We start from the raw sequence: 17,149 nt of genomic DNA on the forward strand, positions 1-17,149 counted from the left end.
TTGCACACACACATATTAATTCAATAAAAAAAAATTCAGAAACATTAATTAAAAATATATATGAACAGTAAATAAGTGTTGCTTATATTCTTATGTAAAGTAATGACTATTATGTTTATGCAGTATGCGTACTACATATATGATCTTTTTCTTTACCATTATCGTATAGCTTCTATTGTTCCATTTATTAACATTAAATAACATTACTTAAAAACCATATTAATTTTACTACAGCTACAACCAAGGTCTTATTTTCTTCAGTTTTATATGTATTGGTTTTGTAATCAACGAAAACAATGTTGTATCATTTCCTCGTGTTTTAATATTCTACGATTATTAATGAATTGTATTGCTCATTTTGCACATAAACATTAATTCAATAAAAAGACATTCAGTAATAAACAATAATGAATCTCTTGTACATAAGAGAAATGACGCTTGTTTACACGATGTACGCTGCCTGCACGTTGGCGGGCCGTTCAAACCCGTCGAATTCAGTTTCCGCCGCAAAATTTTTATTTGTTTATTTTTTTGTGTGTTTCAATAAAATACGTTAAAATTAAAAACTCGGGAAATTTGAGAAGCTACTATACGACATTTAACCCTTCAATATGTCTTCAAAGAGACCATGACGGAGAGAAAGTGGTGCTAGTGCTTCCAGGCATAAGCACAATTCACTATATATATATATATATATATATATATATACAATTGTACCCCACTTAACGCGGTCAATAAAACCCAGAGGGTACCGTGTTAAGTGAAAACCGCGTTAAGTGAACAACAGAACATATGGGATTAATTCCAATAGAAACCGGCCCGACCCCCAAACTCCACTTTTTGACGACACATAACTATGTTGTAGTAAAAATAACATCTTAATTTTATGATGGTACATGCACACAATTAATACTTAAGAGAAATAGAGAAATACAGTCGCCAAGTTAATGTCCATTCAAATAATGGACTCAACTCCCTCCCCCTCTTCTCACACTACATTGCTGGCTCTTCCCTCTCTGAGAAATTTTTGGGGGAAAACCACTAAATTTTAATAAATAATACCTCACACTAAAGTTAGGATAATACAATTGACATTGCTGGATTCCTTGTAAGACCAGGAATATTTTGAATATAAATGTCATAAATTTGCACAAAAGATAACATATTTACTCAGAGTAAACATTTTATCTAAAATTTGTATGTCTAATGCAAAATATATGATGTTTATATTCAAAATGATCACCAAATTGTAAGAATTCCAGCAATGTAAATTATATTCTGGCCGGGTAATTTGTATGAATTTTATGAGCTAAAACAAATATCTTCAGTTAATAATAAAAAAAATATTCTTCACGACACTATCTGTCAATCAAAGTACCCCACCTTGCCTCCCCCCCTCTTCCAACCGCGCGGTCAGTCCCAACCCTCCCCCCCACCCTCCACCAATCCTCCCTTCAAGAGAAAGGTTGGGTGAAAAAACTAAATTTTAACATTTTGTATTAAATAATACCTCAGATTAAAGTTAGGATAATATAATTGACATTGCTGGATTCCTTGTAAGACCAGGAATATTTTGAATATAAATGTCATATTTTGCACAAAAGATAACATATTTACTAGAGAAAACATTTTATCTAAAATTTGTATGTCTAATGTAAAATATATGATGTTTATATTCAAAATGATCATCAAATTATAAGAATTCCAGCAATGTAAATTATATTCTGACCGGGTAATTTGTATGAATTTTATGAGCTAAAACAAATATCTTCAGTAAATAAAAAAAAAAAAATATTCTTCACAGGGTAACAGATGGTCGGTCGGTCCCTCCCTCCCCCCACCCCCCACCAACCGTCCCAAGGAGATGTGTGGGAAAACCAGAATATTTAACTTTTTAGTAATAAATAATACCTCAAACTAAAGTTAGGATAATATAATTGACATTGCTGGATTCCGTGTAAGACCAGGAATATTTTGAATACAAATGTCATATATTTTGCACAAAAAATAACATATTTACTCAGAGTAAACATTATATCTAAAATTTGTATGTCTAATGCAAAATCTATGATGTTTATATTCAAAATGATCATCATATTGTAAGAATTCCAGCAATGTAAATTATATTCTGGCCGGGTAATTTGTATGAATTTTATGAGCTAAAACAGGCAGTCAGGCAGGGTGGCGGGTGGGACGAATCTAAAAATAGCTCTCGAGCCGGACACTCACCGCATATACGTGGAAAAACCCCGCGTTAAGTGAAAGTTCGGCTCTGGCGAGGCACCGCGTATATGGTAAAACGCGCGAAGCGAAACCGCGTTAAGCGGGGCAATACTGTATGTATATATATATATATATATATATATATATATATATATATATATATATATATATATATATATATATATATATATATATATATATATATATATATATATATATATATATATATATATATATATATATATATATATATATATATATATATATATATATATTATTAACCTATAGAAACAAGAAAACACAAAGTTTCCAAGCACTTTTGAGTAATTCACATCTTCGAGGGTGAGTACAGACTAAGGAGTAATTATTGACAAGGCTAATATACTATACCTGTACAGTAAAGGAGAGTGAGATAAAGTCCCGAGGGACAGCAGGTTTCAACCCTTTCATCTGGTTACAACTCTTGTTAATCACAAAATTGTCCAATTTGTATATGCCATTACTCAAATTCATGTTGACAGATTCAGTATGTTTAATGAAACTAGATTCTATAATGTTCCTACTCATAATTAAATTATTGGGGAATATTGAGGAGGCATTAGCCCAGTCAATGCAATGCTTATGATCTCTCAAATAAATGAATAAAGCATTGGATTCCTGGCCTGTCCTAACACTATATTTATGCTGTTTAAGTCTAGTTATAAGATTTTTCCCATGTGGTCTAAGTAGAACATCTTACTTTCCTTGCAAGGAATCTTGTAAATGCAGCCATTTGCATTGCTGGGGTAGTTTTTAATTAACATTAGTTTTACAGTGCATAAATTACTAAATGTTACATTTATATTCCAGGTTTTCAGTTGTAGATGAATTTGAGAGAAATTTTTGTTAAATGGGAATACTGTGAGATTTCTTAGCAATGTTAAGGAATTTGTCTTTAAAAGAACTAGAGTTCGTTCCGTTAAATAGAGAATACTGTACTGTATATCGTAGAAGTAAAAAAGTATATCATTCATAAAGTATTCAAGTACTGAAAGTAAAAAGAAAATTATTGTCTCAAATATTAAAATAAATCCACAGTAAATTATAAAAAACTCGTTACCAAAAGATAAAAATAAAAGACACATAACATTACCCGCACACATATTATTATTTGCAAATATTTCAATTGAGATTAATCAGTAACCGATTCTCAAAATTATGGCTGTCCAATCAGGATCTTTTAGGCTTAAATATAAGATACAGCATGGTCTACCTAAAGAGAATACTTCAGTCGCTCTTCTCCCTACAATCCATCGCAGGGACAGTGAATGGGCTGAAATATATCCATCCAACACTAGGATCACTTTCTTCCTTATCCACACAAGTATCGCCGACGTGGACTTATGGTAAGCAGACATAATGTTGTCTCTGCTCGTATTAGGTTAAGATACAGATCTTACTGGCAAGTATCTGAGGCGGGGGATGACCCACACTTCTCTTCCTGTAAACTCTGTAACTGTCCCAATGCTAACACCCTTCAACACTACCATATTGCCTTGACTGTCCCATTGTCAGGGACCTCCTACCACAGGGAGAGTTGCTAACCACACTATGTCACCACCTACTTATTTGTAATAATTTAGATTTAATTTTTGTAAGCTACCCAAGCTGTAGTGGGTGCTAAATCCCATTGTCCTTAAATTACACCAATATTTTCTCCATACCACAAGTCATAGTGTGTCCTGCGAGACATGAATACCAATATATTAGCATCTGACCGCATGGACTTGTGACTAGGCTTGTCGCCCCCTGGGGTGTAATAAATTAATTAAGTAATAAATAATAAGCCCAACATGATAGACTAAACAGACGCTCACAAACAGCAGATGCCTACCTGTGGATACAATGCCTGTAATGATAATTTCAATAAAATAATAATAGTGTACTATAATAAAATTAAAATAATAATAATAATAATAATAATAATAATAATAATAATAATAATAATAATAATAATAATAATGTAACAAACATAATAATATTGTAACAAACAAGAGATAAAATAATATCAGATAAAACCATCTACACCCGAGAATGTTTCCTCCTTATGTAATAAATAAAAATCATCATTACAATACAGTAAAAGATCTATCCTGGACTACACATGTAAATACCGGGGTTGAAGTACTGTACTATCTGTTTGCTTACCTGAGACAACCTAAATTGCAATAAACAAGTGCAAATTATGTCAATAATTGCCTATTAGAGGATCTACTGCTTTCAGTTCACAAAATTGGATTGGGTTAATTTTTAAGATCAATTTAAAACATATACCAGTACACCTGAGTAACACCTAACATATACCAGTACACCTTTGTAACACCTAACATACTGTACCAGGATACCCTAAGGTTACACCAAGCTTCCACCCACAGTAAAACTCAAGGTAATTCTAATAGGTGTGACAGCACATGAGCCAAGATCTTCGATAAGAGGCTGTCTTATCATTGGTCACTTGACATTGCTAATCTAACCCTCTTATGATGTCTCTATATGTACTGTATATACAGTATACAGTATAACTAACTCAAGATATTTGGAGTGCTTGGTTGATATACTTTGAGGTATTATTATAAAAAAAAGTGAAGTTGGAGTGATTGGTAGTCTCAGTATTGTATTAAAAAAAGAGGAAAATTGACACTTCTATAATGTTTAGTATATTTTAATGTTTTAGAGTTGTGAATACAGTATTTTTGTTCAAACCCCAGAATGAGACGCCTAGCTTTAATCTAGGTATGTTAATGCCTTGCAATAACTCGCCAGGCCAACATACAGGCAATTAAAACATCTAATAATTACTTAATAAGTAATATTAAGAGGACACGTTGCTACCTGGCATTTAATTGCAATTCTCGAAACCCCCTCCTTCACCCCCCACATGCACTGCCACTGTCATCTTCTTGCCTGGTTATTCAGCTGTAAAACACACAAAGAAGGCTCCATGAATTTGCTGTAATTGAAATACTAAGTTCCATGAGGATTTTATATACGTATTAATACTTCTTAGCACAGTGAGGAAGTAAGTGACTTATTTTGGTTTACGCTCTCAATTATTGTGTTTGGGACAATTTCTTATACAATCTTTGTCACATCATGGCTACTACAACACGCCTTCTCTATGAATTCACTATAGATGTGGCCAACCTTTTACATACCATGACCTAATTTGTTCACACACACTTCAGATGCCATACAACTCTTGTACCTTCGTCTACTTTTAAAAATATGTTTATAGACATAATTAGCATTTTACATGATAAAATTATTAAATATAAAAACAATATCTGATAAAGCAGATAAACATTACTTACCTTTTAATGAGACTTTTGAGTCTGTTTTGATTTTGCCAGTCTTTCAATGTTTGGAGTTAAATTTGTTAGAGAGAGCAGCAGAGAATTCTTCAAATTTGAATCAGTCAGTGCTAATTGTTTTTGCTTTTTAATCAATTTCATGGATGAAAATGCTTGTTCATATCTATATGTCGTTCAAACGACATGTACAACTCTGGGCAAATTTTCTTAGTTCTGGGAAATACAGGGTAATGATCGCCAGAAATTAATCATATCAGAAGCATTTGGGACTGAGGAAAGCTCATCAAATTTCATTTTCAATAATGAATTTGTTTTCAAGTCAATAAGTTCCATTTGTATGTCACTAGGCATCTTCATTATTTTTGTTCACTAAGGAAATGGGTTTATAACGCGAAGATGCAGTCTTCTTTCTTTTGCAAAATCACGAAAACGACTTTCAAATGACTTGCAATAACTTGATTTTTTCAGTATATTTTGTCAAATTGCCATTATCAGCAGCACATTCACTCTGTTTTAAGCGCCGAAACTGGCTCAAATCCTCATTTTCTAATTGAGATGAACAGTTTTAACTTCATCTTGAATGCATTGATGTCATTTACTAAGCTAGGAACAATTTGTTTTTGCCCTGCAGTTTCAAATTTAGATCATTGAGATGTCTGGTAACATCAACTAAAATGCCAAATCAAATCGCCAGTTTTATCACATAAAAGGGCTCTTTCCTTAGGTAGCTCAATTTTCTTCTAGAAAATTATGAACAGTATTTTCAGTTTCCAAACTTACTCAGAACCTGTCCTCAAAGCCAGGACTCACAATGCAGGACAAGGTCACCATATTCCAAATCTAACATTTCACAATATTCTCTGAATTCTCGTCTGTTTAATGCTCTTGCTCTAATTTTATTCACACATTTCACAACCGGTAACATAACATGCTGCAAATTTAAAGTTTTTCCACACAGTGACTCTTGGTGTATAATGCAGTGATATTTTAGTAGAGGACGATTTAACAAGTTTTCAATGCAATGCGCCACTTCTAATCATCCAATGCGCCACGTTTGGCGCATGCGCCGGAGGTTGGCCATCCCTGCTATAGATCGTTTGTGACGATTCCTTGCTTTTAAGTCACTCAGTGAATGTCGCCCTCCCGGGCTCGTCTTCACTGAAAGAAAATATTTAGATATATATATGTATTTATCTATACATATATATGTACTGTAAACTGTTTCCGATTTTCTTTGTCCCAATTATACACATGCTAGTATGAATACCATGTGGCTATCTCTCTTCCTATTCTTATGTTCGTTCACAAAACTTTTGGGCTTCCGCCCTGGGTTTTCTAATTGCTCTCAGCATGAAGGCCAGAGTTGAGTTTTTCTCTTCATAACTTAATTTATTGATGTCCTCAGTAGCGGGTTCAGCCTTTCCAGGCGAACTTTAGCGAGGCTGCTAGACTTACGCCTTCCGGAATGCTGACCTTCCGGTCTCACTAGCAATCTAGAGTTATGTTGAGATGGACTTTGCATCCTTATATGGGTTATATGGAGAACCATTCAGGTGGAATTCTCAACCCAATAAATATTGCTAGAGTAATAGTGAACAATGCGCCAAAAGAGCACTACAGTTAACCCTCACTTTACGCGGTTAATGTAACCCGGAGGGTACCGCGGAAAGCGAGAAACGCGTAAAGTGAATAACATAACATATGGGATTAATTGAAATGGAGTCCAGGCCGATCCCCAAACTCCACTTTTTGACGACACATAACTATGTTGTAGTAAAAATAACATCTTAATTTTATGATGGTACATGCACACAATTAATACTTAAGAGAAATAGAGAAATACAGTCGCCAAGTTAATGTCCATTCAAATAATGGACACGACTCCCTCCCCTCTTCTCACACTACACTGCTGGCTCTTCCCTCTGAGAAATTTTGGGGGGAAAACCAGGTATAGTAATAAATAATACCTCAAACTAAAGTTAGGATAATATAATTGACATTGCTGGATTCCTTGTAAGACCAGGAATATTTTGAATATAAATGTCATATATTTTTCACAAAAGATAACATATTTACTCAGATTAAACATTACATCTAAAATTTGTATGTCTAATGCAAAATCTATGATGTTTATATTCAAAATGATCATCAAATTGTAAGAATTCCAGCAATGTAAATTATATTCTGGTCGGGTAATTTGTATGAATTTTATGAGCTAAAACAAATATCTTCAGTTAATAAAATAAAAAAATATTCTTCACGACACTATCTGTCAATCAAAGTACCCCAACATGCCTCCCCCCCTCTTCCAACCAGCCAGATGGTCAGTCCGTCCCAACCCTCCCCCCCCACCTCCCACCTTCCCTCCCTTCAAGAGAAAGAGTGGGTGAAAAAACTAGATTTTAACATTTAGTATTAAATAATACCTCAGATTAAAGTTAGGATAATATAATTGACATTGCTGGATTCCTTGTAAGACCAGGAATATTTTGAATATAAATGTCATATATTTTGCACAAAAGATAACATATTTACTCAGAGTGAACATTATATCTAAAAATTTTATGTCTAATGCAAAATATATGATGTTTATATTCAAAATGATCATCAAATTGTAAGAATTCCAGCAATGTAAATTATATTCTGGCCGGGTAATTTGTATGAATTTTATGAGCTAAAATAAAATCTTCAGTTAATAAAAAAAAAATATTCTTCACACGGTAACAGATGGTCGGTCGCCGGTCCCTCCCTCCCCCCCCCCCCCACCAACCGTCCCTACTAGAAAATGTGTGGGAAAACCAGATTTTAACATTTAGTAATAAATAATACCTCAGATTAAAGTTAGGATAATATAATTGACATTGCTGGATTCCTTGTAAGACCAGGAATATTTTGAATATAAATATCATATATTTTGCACAAAAGATAACATATTTACTCAGAGTAAACAGTATATCTAAAATTTGTATGTCTAATGCAAAATATATGATGTTTATATTCAAAATGATCATCAAATTGTAAGAATTCCAGCAATGTAAATTATATTCTGGCCAGATAATTTGTATGAATTTTATGAGCTAAATAAAAAAATTATACTTCACCCGTGTAAAGGGGTACACCCACCGTGTAAAGGGGTACACCCACCGCGGAATGTGAGCATCCTGGGTTCTGGCAGGGCACCGCGTAAACGTAGAAACGCGGAATGTGGGACCACGTAAAGTGAGGGTTGACTGTATTTTAGAGGCTCAGCACTGTCAACCCTGCCGGGTGATAGTACTCACTCAGGCATTATCGCTCAAGCTAATTAATTGGGGATAATGTCTGTGCCCCTGATTGACAACAAATAGAGAACTTGATGATCCCTCTCAATAAAATGCTCTAAATGAAATAAGTTTATGTAAAAAAAAAAAAAAAAAAAAATTTCATTGAGCTAAGGGATACTTGAGATAAGAGTGGGGAGATGGATACAACATAGTGAGTTAATTGTTTATAATTGTCAAACGAGTGACTTATATAACAATAAGATATTTTAATGAATTAACTTACTAATAATATAACAATTATGAGTCATATTGATTAGGTTTGGGAGAAAATGTTTTCTCCCTTATATTTTTATAATGATATAATGTGACTCATAGTGTTCCTCCTAGTTTAGAAGAGTGATGTGCAACTAGAGGATGAAGGACAGGAGTCCGGACTAATGGAAGATGGAGGAGACTATGGAACTGTCCCTGAGGAGCTAGTATTGAGTGATGAGCTACAAGGACTAGAAAGTTCAGCTCATACACTACATACAAGGAATTGTCTGTTAGTAGAGAATGTGAATTCAGTAGTAGTAGTTTCACCCAAGACCCAAGGGGACCATACTACATGTAATTATAAAAAATGTAGAGCCACTTGGATTACTAAGATAGATCCTCATGTGGCTTGCATAAATCATGGCAGCTGTGTCTCAAATAACCTATTTTCACCAATGGATTTTGCAGTTTTTTATGATTAAATTTTTCAATTTCATCAAGCTACAGGTGATAAGAAAGAATTATCGCAGATCCAAATTAAAAATTGGTGGAATAAGGCCTTGAAGAGTAAATTCTTAAATGTAAAACAATGGAAAGATCCCAAGTTGGCAGAAAGTTTAGGTTTATTGGTGTTAGGTAAGAGACTTAATCCCCACTTAGACAAGACTGCTTCTGCTAAGAAAAATAAGTAATTGGACCTTCCAGACAATGGAGCAGTAGGAAGTGTACAAAAACCTCTATCTACTCAGTCTGATTTCAGTGGATTCCAGGATCAGGACGATGAGGCTGGTTCTAATCCTGTTGAGACTGACTTCATCCTATCCACATTTTGGCAACCACTTCCACCTGTAAATAGGTGTCCAAATATGAGAGCCTACGTATGAAGAAACAAACATTCCTGCGCTTTGAGACCAGCAGACAACCTTTAGCAATTCCTCAATAGATGGCGCTGCCGCAACACTGCCATTAGTAAACATACCGCACAGCAGCTAGGGTATATTTTTATTTTTTTGCAATATATCAACAATATTAGTTAAATCAATAGTTTTATAGTACAGTATAGTCTCGGTTTACGCGGATTTTCCTTACTCGGTTGATCATTTACACGGCACCTGTCCAGACGCGCCAATTATTAGTTACGTGGTACATTCCTGAATTTACACGGGAAGCGGCGCGGACAAGCTGCGCGCTAGGTCGCTCTTACGTCACCGCTGACGTCAGATGGCATTTCAGACTGATTGGGCCAAGCATCCTTACCACCCACGCATCCCCTCCGCCACGAACTGTGATTGGTCTATTTAACCTTGCTTGCTCAATCAACAAAACATTACGTAGTTCTTCACCCGCCACCCACCACAGCCAGCCCAAGTCAGTGATAGTGAGGATATGGACTTTGAGGGGTTTGACAAAGAGACCCTGCTAGCCTCTGTGGTGGATAGTGATACAGGTGATACAAGTGATAAAGGTGAGGGCCAATAATCTACCCTCTGCCTCGGAACCAACCCCCCATCCCTGTGTGCCCAGCCATCTCTTCTACTAACGTAAGTGTTAAAAAACCTAATATTATTTATATTTCTCTTAAATATTAATTGTGTATGCATACCATCATAAAATGTTATTTTTACTACAATGTACGTATTGTGTCGGAAAAAGGGTAGTCTGGGGGATCAGCCCAGTCTCTATTTCAATTACAGTACACTGTAATCCCATATGTTCTGTTATTTTGTTTACGCATTTCGCTTTATACGCGGACCTTCATGGATTTAATTGACTGCGTAAAACGAGACTATACTGTACTGTATAGAGAATTCTTGTAATTGTTAAGTACTGTAATGAGGTAACAGTCTTTGTAAGGGGCTGATTTCAGTTGACCCTAAGAAAACCTCTGCTACTATCAACTAGCGTCCTGGAAGACGCATGATAATTTTCAAGGTACAGTATATTTTTGTCTTAAAAGTGCGTCTTTCAAGCCGAAAAATACTGTAATTGATCCCAATATAGAATGTTACCTACGATAATTTATGATTAAATTAATGAATTATGAAACTACAGTGGGTCTCATTTTACGTCGATCTCGCGTATGCGGTTATCACTTACGAGATTGGTTGAAATGTGACCATACTTATAGCTTATGCAGAAAGCCATGGGTAGCAAGAGTAGTAATATAGCATTAATTTAGTACTATTTGTATTATTTAGCTCCAAATTAACAATTTAGTAGAGTTCATTAAAAAAATAATATTTTTATAAGATATATTACCTTATTTATTATTAAAATATACAGGTACTCTGTATTATATTAGTGGGGACACTGTAAAATGCAGTGGTCTAATTAGATTTGGTATAGGCTTAATGAGAACTACAGTAATAGGTGTGAGAGATGACGCTTGTGTAAAAGTGCTGGTGGTGGGGGGGGGGGGGCTATTGCCACATTCACTAATTTGTTTTTATTTATGTAAAGAGGTGAAATAGCACCACTATCCCCACTATTAAATGCAGAGTATCCCAGCACTCACCTCATCTCACTAACAGAGAAAATTTATGCAAGTCAACTAAATTCCTGCAAGGGTTGAATAACAACTGGTAGCTATACACTGATTTATTACATCACTGGCATCCTACACACAGAATGAAACTTCACAAAATTAATACAATTGATGCCTTGCACCCAAAAATAAAATCACAAGGCTAATACTGTATATCCATTCCCACATCTCATTCACTCATTCACACATCACCAACATGCAATGGCCCCACAGCTTATGGTAATAATTACTGTAATGCACAATATTGTTAGCAGTCGAGCAAATAACATTTCTCTCTTTATTTACAACCTTACAGTCTGTTTAATCACAGAACTGAACTTTGATTCAACTATACAGCTTACTGCTTGGCAACACCTTGGTGTACCTATTGTTTTTGTCAACCATAAGCAGCTCTCAGGACAACCATCACTGTTGACCCCACTACACTCACAGCAGTTACAACCACATTATACGTTAACTGCCCCTGTACAGGAACTACTCTCTTATACCCAACTATCCCCCCTTATTAATACTGTACTACTCTGAGTACGTTGGCAGGTGTCACTCAGTAACAACACTGTTGACAGTGAGTACCTCCCATAAGTTTCGCCTGGTCTTGGTGTATGCCACCGTGCCGCTACTTGGCGCTGTGACTAATCTACCACTCTCACAGATTCTTAATACTAACTTTAGATAGACTGGAGAGTTCTCACCATGCACAGGGTCGTGTCACACTACCAAAACCAGCTGGACCTCTCTGTCGCCGTTCTTGAGGTAGCAAGGCCACCATATTAATAGTCCTCTAAATTCCCCCTTGTCACTTCCCTCCAAGCTCTCTACTGCAGACTACCAGCCTCATAAAATTCCTGTAAAATGAGTCAATATCCTTACTATTTATATCCTCAGCCATTATCCCAGTGATCTACACTAGGTGACACATAATATTCACCCTTCCTCCTACAACTCAACCACATACCTGCTTATATTACAGCACTAATTCCCAGCAAGTCGGGGGATGAGCAACCATGTGTTTACAATGTGCTTCCCCTCTGTAGACAACACAAGGCTCAGAGCTACCAACCCCTGCAACACGGTGACCGGATAAAACCCCAGTCTCATATATAAAATATAAAATAAAACACTTTTATGTTTAGTTTAGGTTAGGTTAGTGTTGACAAATGACAACCCCATTGGGGTTTTGTCATGGAACCCTGCGACACACACTATTTTCAGGAATACCACACACCCACCAACTTCAAATATTATCAAATCCTCCCCTATTACATTTATTCATTACATTACAGTATGAATACATTATAAAAATAAGTGTGCCAATCATTATACATATACGATGCGATGGAAGTTATCGGAGCGACAGGAGAATCCACTTTACTAAATGACATGCTGAAGGAGGAAAGCGAGTGAGGTGGTGTGTGGTAGTGGTGGTAACGGGAGTGTGGTAGTGGTGGTGTGATCTGCGTTAGTTATTTTTTTTACTCATAATTTTGAGTAAATGTACGTGTCTTTATTCATTTTCTTTTACAGTACAGTACAGTACTCTGTTACATGCACACACAATTGTTCATACAGAATGGTATGCAAAAAAAAAATGAAGCAATTATCAAAAGGTCAAAAATCCAAAAGAGAATAAACATTTCTTTGTGCGCTCAAGTTAGAACACACATTGTGAGTGTGTGTATGGCGGGGGGGGTGTCAGGAATCTTAGCCTCGAACCCCATTGTCTCCCACAACTTCCCACACTTCCACTATTCAGTGGAGTATCGCATAATTAGCTTCCTACTTTTATATGCATCACAAGCAGTGCCAGATTTAGGAATGATCACAGTGTGGGCTGAACAGAGCCCCCACATTTCCTAAGCACCCAGATTTTTAAGGCACCCAACTTTATATACAGTACAGTATAAAAAGCTAGCTTCTTTCAGTTTATTCTTATTGTCACTAGCTAGTTACTTTTCCATTGTTTTATGTACAGTACAGTAGTTGGCAATGGCAATCTTGGGAGGGGTTTATACAAATTAATCTCTCCCTTAGCCAGAATCTTAAATCCTCAGAACTCTCCAATAGCAGATGGGGGGGGAGGGGGGGAAGCATTCCAAGAAATTTCCTTAAAAATTCTCTCCATTTCAAGCATGGTAATGAATTCCAGGAAATTTCTAAGAAAATCTATCCCAGGCATGGAAACAATTTCTGAGAGATTGAATCATATTTCCAATGCGGGAACGCGTGGGATTTACCTATTTCTTAAACCTGATTAATGCAGTAAACCCTTGTTATTTGCAGGGGTGATGTTCCAAGGAATGACTTGTATAGGCATAACTGCAAATAGCAACTTATACTACCTTGGTACACTACTGTATACCTATACCAAACAACCAACCAACTGCAGCAACACTCATCCCCTCTTTTAACTTTTCTAAAAATTCAACTTTCTTTGTCAGAGTCATCAATGACTTCTGCCTTTTGCATTTCACTCCACGAGCACTGACACCAGGCAGTCTTTTAGGGGCCATTTCACACAGAAACACTAAACTTTTGAAAGTAAAACACGAGATGATGCATGGAGTGACTCGTTGTGCTGCGGGAAAAGGCTCGCAAGCTAGCCACCATAGCCACCTTCTGCTTACCGCGAGTCGTCGAAATCGCGAATTGCAAACCCATGTATGGCAAGGGTCTACTGCAGAGTATTTACCATACAGTACACAACACAGATAGTGAATTAAAATAAATTATGGGGTGACTTAACCCCTACATGGTTTGGAGCATAGATTAACGTCCGCTAAGGTAAGGGACACCCAGGTTTAGGGCGTACATCAACGGCTTTGACAATTTTAAAATTCACGCTAATAACTATGGGCCCTGGACCTGTAAATAAACATCTGAGTTGTCTGGCATACAGCCCCGTCAGCAATCACGTGACTAAGCTTCATGTTTCATGGGAACACGCCAGTACCTTCGCCTGTCCCACTCTGTAAGGATGTTGTCATGTCATGCTATCAGTGACGCCGAAATAAACTATTCTCTTTGATGAGGATGCCCCTTGTGATGCTGAGGAGCCATTAGGAACAGACAGTGATTTGAGTGATTCTGATGATGTCAATGACCTTCATTACCCACATGATGACAAGGAGAGTAAGAGTGACGTTGACGACCCTGACACCATTTGCCTGACTCCATCAACAATTGCATCACTCCATCACCCACAACATTGACCCCAAGACCAGGATGACGCTCTAAAGCCACACTGTCCCAGACTAGACCTCTAACATACATCTGGTTGACAAGTCTGATAGCATGATCTCCAGTATAGATTGTGTACGGAAGACCATGAAATGGTACAGTTGCGGAAATGTGCCCCTGTGGCAACCCGTGTCTCCAACTGGCCAACCTATATGACCCATAGCAAACCTAACTGACAATCACATCCATCGTTACATGACTAATACCCATTCATTCATAACCAGCAATACTACTACAGCAATATTGCCGTTTGGAGACACGAGTTATCACAGGGGACGTAGAAACACATTTCCACAACTGTACATAAAACTATTCTTCCATCTTTTGGACATGTCCCTTCTGAATGCATATATTCTTCATCTAGTGAAGACAGGTAAAAAAAAAACATTGAAAGTGGTAAGACAGCTTTTTCAGACCAATGCAGTACCTCGTCAGAAACCTGGAGGTCGTCGCACAGCTGGTGGTGAACTCCCTTTATGATTGACTGCTCGACACTTCAATTCAGTGATTCCTTCCACTGGGGCAAATCAGTACAGTATTCCCAGAAAAAATGTCATGTATGCCATATGAGTGAAATCTGTACCAAAGTACACATAGACACTTGCTATCAGTGTACTCAGTGTGATGTTGCTCTGTGCCTCATTCCAAGCTTCCAACAATACCACACCCTTCAAAAGTACTAAAGCACAGGAAACACTTTTAGGGTATCAACAGAACATGATGTGGTGGTGGCATTGTGACAGTGTATTGGTGGTAAAACTGTACTGTAAAAATTTGTGCCTTACCCAAGAGCATACAGTAGGCAGTTAGTGCGCAGCTACCAAACAGGGAGGTACTACCGCCTGGGAAGATATTGGAAGCATAATGTGTAGTCTAATGGTAGACCCTGCTGCCATATGGCATCACAAAAATTGTGACCAAGTCCCAGGTTGCTGATCTGACTTTCTGCCTCATTTACACACAATTGCAGGGTCTCAGTTGTCTCTCTTACTATTGACAAGACAAAATATATAACCTCTCACTCTTGATCTGTTCTATTCTTTTATTCTATATCAGTTGACAATAATATTAAAGAGGGGCCTTCTTGGATGGGTCCCACTGGTCGGGAAGGTTGTGGACCTCAGGGCCGACCTGATCATCATTAAACTACTGGGGCCTCAACTGACGTCACCGCGGTTGCTGGAGGATCAGCTTTTTTCACATTTTATTTTTCCAACATTCGCGGCCTGAGATCCAATTTTTCTTCTGTGAAGCACCATCTATTAACCTCTTCCCCCGACCTCTTACTACTATTTGAACTTCAACTGACCAAAGGAGCTTCACCCACACATTTTCAAGTCTGCAACTATAACCTTTATACCTCCTTCCGTTCTAAGGGAGGTGTATGCACCTACTGCAACACAAGTACTGTACACCCATAGCTCGACTCACAGATCTTGAATCTTCTCTTTATGATGTCATCTGGCTCAAAGTATCTCTACCAACTATGACTATTTTTCTTTGCTTCCAATACTGCTCTCCCAAATCTACCAACTATTTGGAGCTCTTTGACTATCTCACTTCTTGCCATAAGTCGTTGCTATCCACACCCCCAACACCAAGATCCTCTACCTAGGTGATTTCAATGTACATCAAAAATAATGGCTTGGCTCTGCAAGGAATGACCTAGGTGTAGCTGAGGCACTCTTTTTCCTTACTTAATGATCTGGAACAAATAATTAAAACACCCTACACATGTTCCAGATCGACACGATCAACTTACTAACAATCTTGATTTTTGTTTTACCTCTAACCCCTCACACTATTCATACTCAATTTCTTCCCCCTTAGGAGCTTCTGATCACAATCTTTCACAATCTTATTTCTATTAAATCAAACTGGCCACAACTACCTCCCCCACCCCCCCTCTAAACGCCAACTACGATACTATCGGAGGGCAAATTGGCAATCCTTGCGAGAATTCTTCTGCGACTTTTCTTGGGATGAATGTTGCTTTTCCACTCGGGACACCTCGGTATGTGCTGACAGCATTGCTGGGGTTATACAGGGTAGTATGAGTGCATTTATCCCATCTTCTACCGAAACTTTCACTTTACAATTATGGTTTGATCGCTCCTGTTCTCTTACATGTAGGGAGAGAGATAGGGCATATCAAGTTATGAAACTATCTCCTTCTCCTATTACTCACTCCTCTTTCATTACTTCTAGGAATCTTTGTAAGGTTATTCTTCGTAAGGCCAAGTGGAATTTTATAAAAAGAAAGACACCTGACCTGA

The 17,149-nt window shown here is 37.1% G+C and overlaps 1 protein-coding gene across 5 annotated transcripts in view; it reads right to left on the bottom strand.

The window, feature by feature from the left end:
* The window catches only part of LOC121876614 (long-chain fatty acid transport protein 4-like), a 60,360-nt gene that overhangs the window by 36,449 nt on the left and 6,762 nt on the right, over window positions 1–17,149 (bottom strand). Inside the window, exon 2 of one of the 5 annotated variants that reach the window (XM_042381885.1) lies at window positions 12,592–12,698. The exons of 2 other annotated variants lie outside the window; for them this stretch is intronic. The gene's annotated coding sequence lies outside the window, so the exon portion shown is untranslated. Of the gene's footprint in view, window positions 1–4,599; window positions 4,641–5,573; window positions 5,699–12,591; window positions 12,699–17,149 lie in introns of those variants that run through there. 2 more of the 5 variants (XM_042381888.1, XM_042381889.1) reach the window with 2 other exon arrangements.

The sequence above is a fragment of the Homarus americanus genome, unplaced genomic scaffold, assembly GCF_018991925.1.
Source record: "Homarus americanus isolate GMGI-L3 unplaced genomic scaffold, GMGI_Hamer_2.0 scaffold28, whole genome shotgun sequence".
In the NCBI taxonomy this organism is placed as follows: Eukaryota; Metazoa; Arthropoda; class Malacostraca; order Decapoda; family Nephropidae; genus Homarus; species Homarus americanus.